Below are 12,179 nucleotides of genomic sequence, written 5' to 3'. Positions count from 1 at the left end.
GCGCCGATCATATTGCCCGTCAACTAAAATATTTTGCACTTCCGGGGTCCATATCCCTCTATTCCCATCCTATTCATGTATTTGTCAAGCTGCCTCTTAAACACCACTATCGTACCTGATTCCACCACCTCCTCTGGCAGCAAATTCCAAGCACTTACTACCCTCTGCGTAAAAAACTTGCTCTGCACATCTCCTCTATAGTTTTCCCCTCTCACCTTAAATCTATGTCTCCTAGTAATTGACTCTTGCACCCTGGGAAAAAGCTTCTGACTATCTACTCTGTCCATGCCACTCATAATTTTGTAAACTTCTATCAAGTCGCCCCTCAATCTCCGTCGCTCTAGTGAGAACAATCCGAGTTTCTCCAACCTCTCCTCATAGCTAATAACCTCCAGACCAGGCAGCATCCTGGTAAACCTCCTCTGCACCCTCTCCAATGCCTCCATATCCTTCTGGTACTGTGGCGACCAGAATTGCATGCAATATTCCAAGTGTGGCCTAACCAAGGTTCTATACAGCTGCAGCATGACTTCCCAGCTTTTATACTCAATACCCCTGCCAATGAAGGCAAGCATGCCATATGCCTTCCTGACTACCTTATCCACCTGCGTTGCCACTTTCAGTGACCTGTGGACCTGTGCACCCAGATCCCTCTGCTCTTCAATGCACTTAAGGGTTCTGCCATTTAGTGTATAATTCCTGCCTGTATTAGACCTTCCAAAATGCATTACCTTGCATTTGTCCGGATTAAACTCCATCTGCCATTTCTCCGCCCAAATCTCCAACCAATCTACATCCCGTTGTATCCTTTGACAATCCTCTTCACTATCTGCAATTCCTCCAACCTTAGTGTCGTCTTCAAACTTACTAATTAGCCTAGTTACATTTTCCTCCAAATCATTTATGTATACTGCAAACAGCCAAGGCCCCAGCACTGATCCTGGCGGAACTCCACTAGTCACAGCTCTCCATTCAGAAAAGCATCCTTCCACTGCTACCCTCTGTCTTCTATGACCAAGCCAATTCTGTACCCATCTTGCCAGCTCACCTCTGATCCCGTGCAACTTTACCTTCTGTACCAGTCTGCCATGAGGGACCTTGTCAAAGGCCTTACTGAAATCCATTTATATAACATCCACTGCCCTTCCTTCGTCGATCATCTTTGTCACTTCCTCGAAAAACTCGATCAAGTTAGTGAGATGCGACCTCCCCTTCACAAAACCATGCTGTCTCTCACTAATACGCCCATTTGCTTCCAAATGGTAGTAAATCCTGTCACGAAGAATCTTCTCCAATAATTTCTCTACCACTGACGTAAGGTTCACCGGCCTGTAATTTCCTGGATTATCCCTGCTACCCTTCTTAAACAATGAAACAACATTGGCCATTCTCCAGTCCTCTGGGACTCACCTGTAGCCAGTGAGGATACAAAGATTTCTGTCAAGGCCCCAGCAATCTCCTCCCTTGCCTCCCTCAGTACTCTGGGGTAGATCCCATCTGGCCCTGAGGACTTATCCACCTTAATATTCTTCAAGATGCCTAACACCTCTTTTTTGATCTCAACATGCTCCAGGCTATCTACACACTCTTACCTCGACAAATCGACCACTAAGTCCTTCCCTTTGGTGAATACTGATGAGAAGTATTTATTTAGTATCTCTCCCATTTCTTCTGGCTCCACACACAGATTCCCACCTCTGTCCCTGAGTGGGCCTACCCATTCCCTGGCTACCCTCTTGCTTTTTTCATATGTTTAAAAGGCCTTGGGATTTTCCTTAATCCTGGTTGCCAGTGACTTTTCATGACCCCTTTTAGCCCTCCTGACTCCTTGCTTAAGTTTCTTCCTACTTTCTTTATATTCTCCACGGGCTTCATCTGTTCCTAGCCTTCTAGCCCTTATGAATGCTTCCCTTTTCTTTTTGACTAATCTCACAATACCCTTCGTTATCCAAGGTTCCTGAAACTTGACATGCTTATCCTTAATCCTAGCAGGAACATGCTGGTCCTGAATTCTTATCAACTGACGTTTGAAAGCCCCCCACATGTCAGTTGTGGATTTGCCCTCAAACATCCGCCTCCAGTCTAGATTCCTCAGTTCCTGCCTAATATTGTTATAATTAAGCCTTCCCCCAATTAAACACCTTAACCTGAGGACTCCTGTTATCCTTATCCACCAGGACCTTGAAATTTACTGAATTATGGTCACCTTTCCCGAAATGCTCCCCTACTGAAACTTCGACCACCTGGCCGGGTTCATTCCCTAATACCAGGTCCAGTATTGCCCCTTCCCTAGTTGGACTTTCTACCTATTGTCTCAGGAAGCCCTCCTGGATGCACCTTACAAACTCTACACCATCCAAACCCCTAGCACTAGGTGATTCCCAGTCAATATAGGGAAAGTTAAAATCACCCACCACAACAATCCTATTGCTTTTACATCTTTCCAAAATCTGCCTACATAACTGTTCCTCAATCTCCCGCCGGCAATTTGGAGGCCTATAGTAAACCCCCAACATTGTGACTGCACCCTTCCTATTCCGGAGCTCTACCCATATTGCCTCGCTGCATGAGTCCACCAAGGTGTCCTCCTGTCGTACAGCTGTGATATTCCCCTTAACCAGCAGTGCAACTCCCCCACCTCTTCTACATCCCTACTTTGCAATTTTAACGTCTCTTCCTTAGACAGTGACAAATTTTGGGTGTCTGGATTGTGGGAAATGTCTCTCTCTTCCCACAACCCTGAGAATGATTTCTTCATATCTCATCTTCACCTTGGAATGTGGCCTTGCATTTTTAAGCAGTTTGCTCTGCCTCTGTTTAAATTACAAAATTTCTAGTCAGTTAAAAAATCATATTTTCAAAAATAAAGTGGCATAGCCTCGTGACAATTTGTAAAGAAAAAGCACTGGAAAAGCTAATGGAACTAAATGTCAACAAATCCCCTGGACCTGATGGCCTAAAATCTAGAGTTTTAAAAAAGGCGGCTGCAGAGATTGTGGATGTGTTGGTTTTGGTTTGCCAGAATCCCTAGATTTTAGAATGGTCCCTGTGGATTGGAAAGCAGTAAATGTAACCCCGCTGTTCAAAAATGGACGGAGCAAGAAAACAGGGAACTATAAACCATTTAGGTTGAATTCAGTCATTGGTGAAATGCTACAATCTCTTAATTAGGGATATAGTAACGGGGCAGTTAGAAATTCATAATATGATTATGCAAAGTCAACATAGTGTTATGAAATGGAAATCATGTTTGATAAATTTGCTAGAGTTTATTGAGGTTGCAAAGAGTACGGTAGTCGGTCAAAACTGAAGAAGAGTCATATTGGGCTTGAAACGTTAACTCTGTTTCTCTCTCCTCAGATGCTGCCAGACCTGCTAAGTATTTTCAGTGTCTTCCATTTTTATTTCCCTTAATGTACCTTTTCCAGTACAATGTTAGGAGTGCTGGTGTGAAAGGTTGTTCATACAAATCCATGTTTTGTCAAAGACTGTTTTGTAACTAGCAGACATTTCCTTTAGGAAGGTGCAGCAGTAGCCTGGTCCAGAACACATCCCATACGTCCTGCCCTCAAGACTTCTCTGTGGTTGATACAAGCCAGACCATTCTTTGTGGAGTTCTAGCCTTCTTGATTGGCACCACATCCACAAACATTCACTCCCTCCACCACCGACGCACAGTAGCAGCAGTGTGTACCATCTACAAGATGCACTGCAGAAATTCACCAAGACTCCTCAGACAGCACCTTCCAAACACACAACCACTATCATCTAGAAGGACAAGAGCAGAAGATAGATGGGAACACCACTACGTAGAAGTTCCCCTCCAAGTCACTCGCCATCCTGACTTGGAAATATATCACCGTCCCTTCACTGTCACTGGGTCAGAATCCTGGAACTCCCTCCCTAACAGCACTGTGAGTGTACCCACACCACATGGACCACAGCAGTTCAAGAGGGCACCTCAGCACCACCTTCTCATGGGCAATTAGGGATGGGCAATAAATTTTGGCCGAGCCAACAAAGCCCACATCCTGTGAATGAATTTTTTAAAAAGTAAGTTTTCCACTGATGTTAAATTCAATCAAATGTTTATGAATACCAGACCACTGCTTACAAAGATATACTTTTTAGGATATATTTTAAGATAGAAAGGGATAATTTAATAACTTTGTAGTGATGCAGTAACAATCTAGGGAAGGGTGACTATGGCATCAGGAAACTCTATATTGAATTTGAAAGTGATTTAGTTAAGTCGTAAACTAGGGTCTTAAATTTAAACAAACCGAACTATGTAGGTATGAGGGGGGATGTTGGTTAAGATCAGTTGGGCACCTACATTAAAAGATATGATGACAGACAAGCAGTGGCTACTATTTAAATAATTAATACATAATTTCCAAAATTTCTTTATGCATAAAATCACCACATAAAAAGTGGCTTAACTGTGGCCAACAATAGGTAGTATTAGATAGGTAGTATTAAAGATAGCATTAGATCAAAGAAAGAGGTTGATAATGTTGGCAAAAAGGGCCATAAGTCTGAGAATTGGGAAGACCTTAGAATTCAGCATAGGAGGATCAAGAAGTTGAGAGTAGACTAACAAGAGACATAAAAACAGATTGCAAACATTTCAGCGGGTATGTAAATAGGAAGCGATTATTGAAAGCAAACATGGGTCCATTAGAGTCAGAGACAGGTGAAATTATATTGGGGAATAGGGAAATGGCAGAGATATTAAACAAAACTTTGTATCTCTCTTCAGAAGCAGAAAGTTAACATGCGGGTACAGTAGGAAATTAGGATAGCAAATGTTATCTTAGCTTTTGTTACAAAGGGAGTGAAGTAAAAGAGTAAAGAAGTCCTACTGCAATAATAGGTGGCCTTGCTGAGGCCACATGGAGTTGTACGTGCAGCTTTCACTCCTTATGTAAGGAAGGATATACTTGTCCTAGAGGGAGTGCAAAGCAGGTTTACTAGAACGGATCCTGGGATGAGGGGATTGTCCTAAGAGGAGAAATTGAGTACACCAGGTCTATATTCCCTGCTGTTTAGAAGAAAGAGAGGTAATCTAATTGAAATATTAAAAAAACCTTAAAATGCTTGACAGGATAGACGATGAAAAAATGCTTTTTCTGTCTGGGAAACTAGAATAGGCGCCACTGACCAGAATAAGGGTGTGGCTGTTTAGGACTAAGGTGAGGAGGAGAAATTTCTTCACTCCAAGGGAATCTTTAGAATTCTCTACCCCAGAGACATGGATTCTTAGTCATTGAGTGTGTTCAAGACAGACAAATTTTTCAATTCTAAGAGAATTCAGGGATATATGAATAGTGCAGGAAGGTGGGGTTGAGGTAGAAGATAGCCACATGCCTTGACAAGCGAAGGCACTGTCTCTCGCTCATCTGTAGATATGAGAAGCGTCTTTGGGACACCCTTGCTTGAGCCAAACACCTCCGTATTATTGGTCGGTCAGCCTCAGCTTCTGAGTCTTGATGGGGCCTCACAGGCCTATGTTCCTTACGGCGAGGCTCTTCCTTTTGCCCTGCCTGACAGCAACAGGCCCTTCCTCTCCTCCTCAGTTGCCTGATTGCCATGAAAAAGGCAACATTGCTCCACCCATTCTGCACTCCACCTCATCTCTGCGAGACAATGAATAAAGACATGATTGAACATTACCCTGCAATCATCATTTTCCATTGCCAAGCTAGGGAGTCATTGTTAAACCATTGGGTTGCCCTCATTCCAGGCATTCCCTCCCTAGATCATCCCTTGCAGCTGTCACACAGCCTTAAGGGTTACTGGTAGTGCTGACCCCGCCCACTCACCCTCCCGCCGTCCCGCCACACCACCACCACCAAGCCAAACTAATGTCCTTCAGGGAAGGAAATCTGTCCTTACCTGGTCTGGCCTACATGTGACTCCAGACCCCCCACAGCAATGTGGTTGACTCTTAAATGCCCTCTGAAATGGCCTAGCAAGCCACTCAGTTGCATCAAACTGCCACAAATACACACCACTGCAAGTCCTGGGCTGCAGATGTGTGTGGGTGCTGTTTAAATATGGCACCCAGAAACATGAGCGGGTGAATCCCATCTCTTCATAAGATACGGCATGCTGCACATTTATGCATACATAATGAGCTAAAAAGCTGATGATTGGGCACGTCAACCTGCCACACCTGCCGACAGAAGCCACACTATCTTTCCTGCCCGCCACCGTACTTCGTCTCCAGAAGGGAAAATTCTGCCCATAGTGTTTTTCCAGCCCAATATGTATTTTAAAAATTATCGTTAACTGGAAAATGATGATTCTAGTGCTTATCAACCTAAAGATAAATAGCTACACAGTATTATTTATTCTCAGAGAAATTAAATGAAAGCGTATCGAAATATGAGGTTATGAATCGAGTCCATGGGAAGATGTATATTTTTACCCATAGGCTATAAAGAAATTTGTTTTCCTTATATTAAGAAAATTGGCCTAATCTAATCTTCAACCTAAAAAAGCAGAAGGATCAGTTTTTTTTAAAAGGTAACATTACACCTCCGAGGTGAATGCTCTCCGAAAATCCAGGAGCGTGGTTTATGAAGCTTACTATAGCACTTATTGCAACCTAAATACAACAGTGGCTTGCCCTTAAATTTACTATATCATATTATTGACACAAATTTAATATTTTACATAGCTTACTGCTGCAGCAGAATGCAGGATCTCCAGGCATAATGGTGTAGAATTTGGATGCCGCCAAAGAGAGGGAGGGAATCAGAAGGTGGGAGTGTTACAAGTGCTGGCTAACTGTGGCTTGCAAATTTGAGCCTGGAGGGAGCACTCCTTTCAGGACTGCTGGTTTGGTTAGCAGTGCCTCAGATTACTGATTGGAGCCTAAAGTGCCGAGTGGATGATCCACCTCGGCTGCCTCCTGAGGTTCTGAACATCACAGACCAGGGCAGGGATTTTCCAGTCCTGCTGTGGCAGATGTGATGAGCCAGCCAAAAGTTCATTGACTTGAGCGGCAGCAGTAAATCCCGCTGGTAGGCAGGATTGGAAGCTCCCGTTGCCAGTCTCCAGTCAATTCGATGTCACTCCATGTGATATCAAGAAATGGTTGAAGGCACTGGATACTGCAAAGGCTATGGGCCCTGACAACATTCTGGTAATAGTACTGAAGACTTGTGCTCCAAACTAGCCCTGCCAATAACCAACCTGTTGCAGCACAGCTACAACATTGGCGTCTATCCAGCACTGTAGAAAATTGCCCAGGTATGTCCTGATCACAAAAAGCAGGAAAAATCAAGCCCGACCAATTATCATCCCATCGATCTACTCTCGATCATCAGCAAAGTGATGGAATGTGTCATCGATAGTGCCATCAAAAGGAACTTACACAGTAATAACCTGCTGACTGATGATTAGTTCAGGATCTACCAGGGTCACTCAGCTCCTGACCTCATTCCAGCCTTAGTCCAAACATGAACAAAAGAGCCAAACTCAAAAGGTGAGGTGAAAGTGACTGCCCTTAACATCAAGGCTGGAGTCAATGGGAATCGGGGGAAAACTCTCCACTGATTGGAGACATACCTTACACAAAGCGACGTGGTTACGGTTGTTACACATCAATCACCTCAGCCGCAGGATATCACTGCAGGAGTTCCTCAGGGTGGGTGGGATGAGGGATGGGGGCCAGTTGGGGGGAAGGGGAGTGGTGGATCAGGGGTGGGGATTGTTCAGCAAGGAGGTTGGAGGGGGTGGGAAGTCAGAGGGTACGGCTGTTGGGGAGTGGAGGGGGTCAGAGGTCGGGGGATGGGTGTTGCGGGAGGTTGGGAGCGTTGGATGTCGAGGGTGAAATGGTGGGGTGTTGGAGGTCAGGGGTGGGGGTTCGGAGGTCGGTGGGGGTCAGGGGTGGGGCAGGGAATCCTTGTGGGGGGTGGTCGGGGTTGCAGGGGGAGTCCCATGGGGGTCGGTCTGGGTGTTTACAATAGTTACCCAGAACTTGGAAGAGGTCCGAATTCTTCTAACTTTTTCTGGGTAACTATTGGTTAACATCAAGGCAGCATTTGACTGAAAAAGGCATCAAGGACCCCTGGCAGAACCATCCGAAGTTTGCTATTTAAATCGCATTTTCAGATGAACCCCAGCCACAGGGCAGTTGTCCACAGGAAGTGCGCACTTTTGGGCAATTGCTGTGCAAACCCTCACCTGGGAACCTCTTAGAGGGATTCCCCAGGGCATCTTTGGGGTACCCCCCAAATCTGACGCTGGGGAGCTCAGAAGATATGGCCCCAGGGTCAGGACAGGCTGACTGGCTGACTCTAGCTGTGATGTTCAAACTCAGTATTAAAGCTGTGCATCAGCATTCTCCCCTAGCCCTAAATGTTAGTTCCTGCTCAGTGACACAAATACAAGCCTTAGAATCAATAAAGCTTACAGTACAGAAGAAGGGCATTCAGCTTGCTCTGCCACTGCTGACTCTTGGAAAGAGCAGTCATACTTAGTCTAACAGCTCTACTTTTGTTCAAACTTCTGTAAATTTCTCACTTCCAAGTACCTATCTAATTCCCTTTTAAAATTATGTATAGAATCAGTTTTCACCACTTAAAAGGTAGCGTGTTCCAGATCCCATTAAGCGTCTGAAAGAAAAATATTCTCCTCATCTCCCCTCTCAGTCTTTTGTTAGTGATTTTAAACCTGTGACCTCGAGTTATTGACTAGAATCACAAGAGGGAATTGTTTTTCTCCATTTACTCTATCAAAACCTCTTATCATCTTGAAAACCTCAATTATGTCACCCTTTAACCTTTTCTATTCCAAGGAAAACAATTCTAACTTCACCAACCTCTCCTCAGAACTGAAGTCCCTCATCCCTGTTTGTATCCTGTTAACCTCTTCTGTACCCTATCTAAGATCTCCACGTCTTTCCTAAAGTGTGGCACCTAGAATTGTCCACAATATGCCAGCTGAGATCCAACCAGCGATTTATAAATTTCTAACATTACTTTTTTTTTGTTTTTATATTCTATACCACTATTTATAAACCCAAGTAAAATTTATACTTTTCAAATCACCTTAAAAACTGGCACTGCTACCTTTAAGGACTTTTGTATATGGGCATCAAGGCCTCTTTCTTTAATTACATGTTTCAAAATCATGCCATTTTAAGGATGCTGTCTTTTCATTTTAGTTCTCCCCAAGTGCATCACTTCACACATCTCCCCATTGAACCCTACCTGCCTTGCTTCTGTCTGTTTCACCATTCTGTTCATGTTAACCTGAAGCTTTGTTCCAAACAGCAGTGCTTTCACAGAGTTACAGAACAGAAGGAGGCCATCCAACCCATCGAATCCATGCCAACTCTCTGTCGAGCTATCCAATCAGTCTCATTTCTCCATGCTATCCCTGTAGCTCTGTAAGTTTATTTCCCTCCACTTTCCTTTTGAAATCAATTATGTTTCATGCTTCCACCACCCTTGTAAGCAGTGAGTTCCATGTCATTACCACTCACTGCGCAGAAGTATTCTTCCTCACACCACACCACCCACCCCGCATCTCTTACCCAAAATCTTAAATCTGTATCCCCTAGTCTTTTCATCATCAGATGATGGTAACAGCTTTTCTTTGTCTACTTTACCTAAACCTGCCATGATCTTAAACAGCTTTATCCAATCGTACCTCAAACTCTTTTGCTCCAAGGAGAACAATCCTAGTTTATCCAATCTAACCTGATAGCTAAAATCCCTCAGCACTGGAACCATTGTGGTAAACCTCCCATGCACCCTCTCAATGACGCCCATATTTCTCCTAAAGTGTATGGCCAGAACTGGACGCAAAACCCTCTATGTGGCTTAACCAGAACTTTATATAGGTTCAGCATAAATTCCCTGATTTTGTAATCAATACATCTATTTACGAAGTCCAAGATCCCTCAATATGTCCAGCCACCTTCAAAGGTCTATGCACCTAAACACCCAGGAACCTCTGTTCCTGCACAAACTTTAGAACTGTGCCATTTAGACTATATTGCCTCTCTCTTCTGACAAAATACAGCACCTCACACTTCTCCGTATTAAATTCCATCCACCACTTGTCTGCCCATTCTACTAACCCATCCAAGCCATGTTACCATCAATTGGTATGATCTTCACTGTCAGACACACATTGAAGTTCGATATCGGGTGGAATTTTCCCAAAATTGCACTAAGTGCGGTAGCCTGCCTCATTATTTATGCATTCCCGGGAAACACGCCGTTTCCATGGTGTGCGTGCTCTCATTCACCCACTCGCCATCACCCCGCTGTTGTATCATGCCAGCAGTCATCTTTAAAATGCAGCTGCCAGCAAAGCTCATCGCCACTAGCTCATCTGGGAGACATGGCCACTAAAGGCAAAAGGCTGAAGCCCCCCGCTTCAATGACAGGTCCCTTGAGCAACTGCTGGAGGCCCGCAGGGATATGCTCTGCACCTACAGGATACGATGAGAAGGAAAAGAGAGGCTTTTAGCAGGTACATGGGGAGCAAATCAGCGGAGGCATTAGTGGAGTACAGAAAGTGCAGGGTGGTGCTTAAGAAAGCAATTAGCAGAGCAAAGAGGAGATATGAGAAAGCTCTGGCTGGTGAAAGTAGGGAGAATCCCAAGATATTCTACAAGTATATCAATGGGAAGAGGATAACCAGGGAAAGAGTAGGGCCCATTAGGGACCCAGGAGGCAATCTATAGATGGAGCCAGAGGACATCGGTAGAGTGTTGACTGAATACTTCACATCCGTCTTCACCCAAGAGAATGAGGATGAAGGTATCGAATTTGGGGAGCGAGACTGTGAGGTTCTTGAGCAAATTGATAGAGGGAGTGACAAGGTATTGGAGGTGTTGGCAGGCTTAAAAGTGGACAAATCTCCAGGTCCGAATGATTTGTGTCCCAGACTGCTGAGGGAGGCAAGGGAGGAGATCGCAGGGGCTCTGACCCAAATTTTTAATTCCTCTCTGGCCACGGGAGAGGTGCCAGAGGACTGGAGAACAGCTAATGTGGTTCCGTTATTTAAGAAGGGTTGTAGCAATAAGCCAGGGAACTACAGACTAGTGAGTCTCACGTCAGTGGTAGGGAAAATATTGGAGAAAATTCTGAAGGAGAAAATTTATCTCCACTTGGAGAGGCAAGGTTTGATCAGGGATAGTCAGCATGGCATTATCAGAGGGAGGTCATGCCTAACAAATTTAATTGAATTTTTTGAGGAGGTGACCAGGTGTGTAGATGAGGGTAGTGTAGTTGATGTAGTTTATATGGATTTCAGCAAAGCCTTTGACAAGGTCCCACGTGGGAGACTTATAAAGAAGGCAAATGCACATGGAATACAGGGTAATTTGATAAGGTGGATTCAAAATTGGCTTAGTTACAGGAGATAGAGGGTGATGACAGAAAACTGCTTTAGTGACTGGAAGCCTGTGTCCAGTGGCGTACCACAGGGATCTGTGCTGGGTCCCCTATTATTCATCATTTATATAAACAACGTAGATTACTATGTAGGGGGTAGGATTAGTAAGTTTGAAGATCACACAAAGATTGGCCGGGTGGTTAACAGTGAGGTTGAGTGTCTTAGGCTACAGGAAGATATAGATGGGATGGTCAAATGGGCAGATAAATGGCAGATGGAATTTAACCCTAAAAAGTGTGAGGTGATATACTTTGGAAGGAATAATTTGACAAGGAAGTACTCAATGAATGGCATCACATTAGAAAGTTCTGAGGAACAAAGGGACCTTGGCATGTGTGTCCATAGATCTCTGAAGGCAGAGGGGCATGTTAGTGGGGTGGTGAAAAAGGCATATGTGACACTTGCCTTTTTCAATTGAGGCATAGATTACAAAAGTAGGGAGGTCATGTTGGAGTTGTATAGAACCTTGGTGAGGCCACAGCTGGAGTACTGTGTGCAGTTCTGGTCGCCACATTATAGGAAGGATGTGATTGCACTGGAGGGGGTGAAGAGGAGATTCACCAGGATGTTGCCTGGGATGAAACATTTAAGTTATGAAGAGAGGTTGGATAGGCTTGGGTTGTTTTCTTTGGAGCAGAGAAGACTGAGGGGCGACATGATTGAGGTGTACAAGGTTATGAGGGGCATGGACAGGATGGATAGGGAGCAGCTGTTCTCCTTAGTTGAAGAGTCAGTCATGAGGGGACACAAGTTCA

This window comes from Cetorhinus maximus, chromosome 1 (assembly GCF_964194155.1).
Source record: "Cetorhinus maximus chromosome 1, sCetMax3.hap1.1, whole genome shotgun sequence".
Taxonomy (NCBI): domain Eukaryota; kingdom Metazoa; phylum Chordata; class Chondrichthyes; order Lamniformes; family Cetorhinidae; genus Cetorhinus; species Cetorhinus maximus.
The sequence above is the reverse complement of the archived record's forward strand: the minus strand, read 5'-3'. Positions refer to the sequence as shown.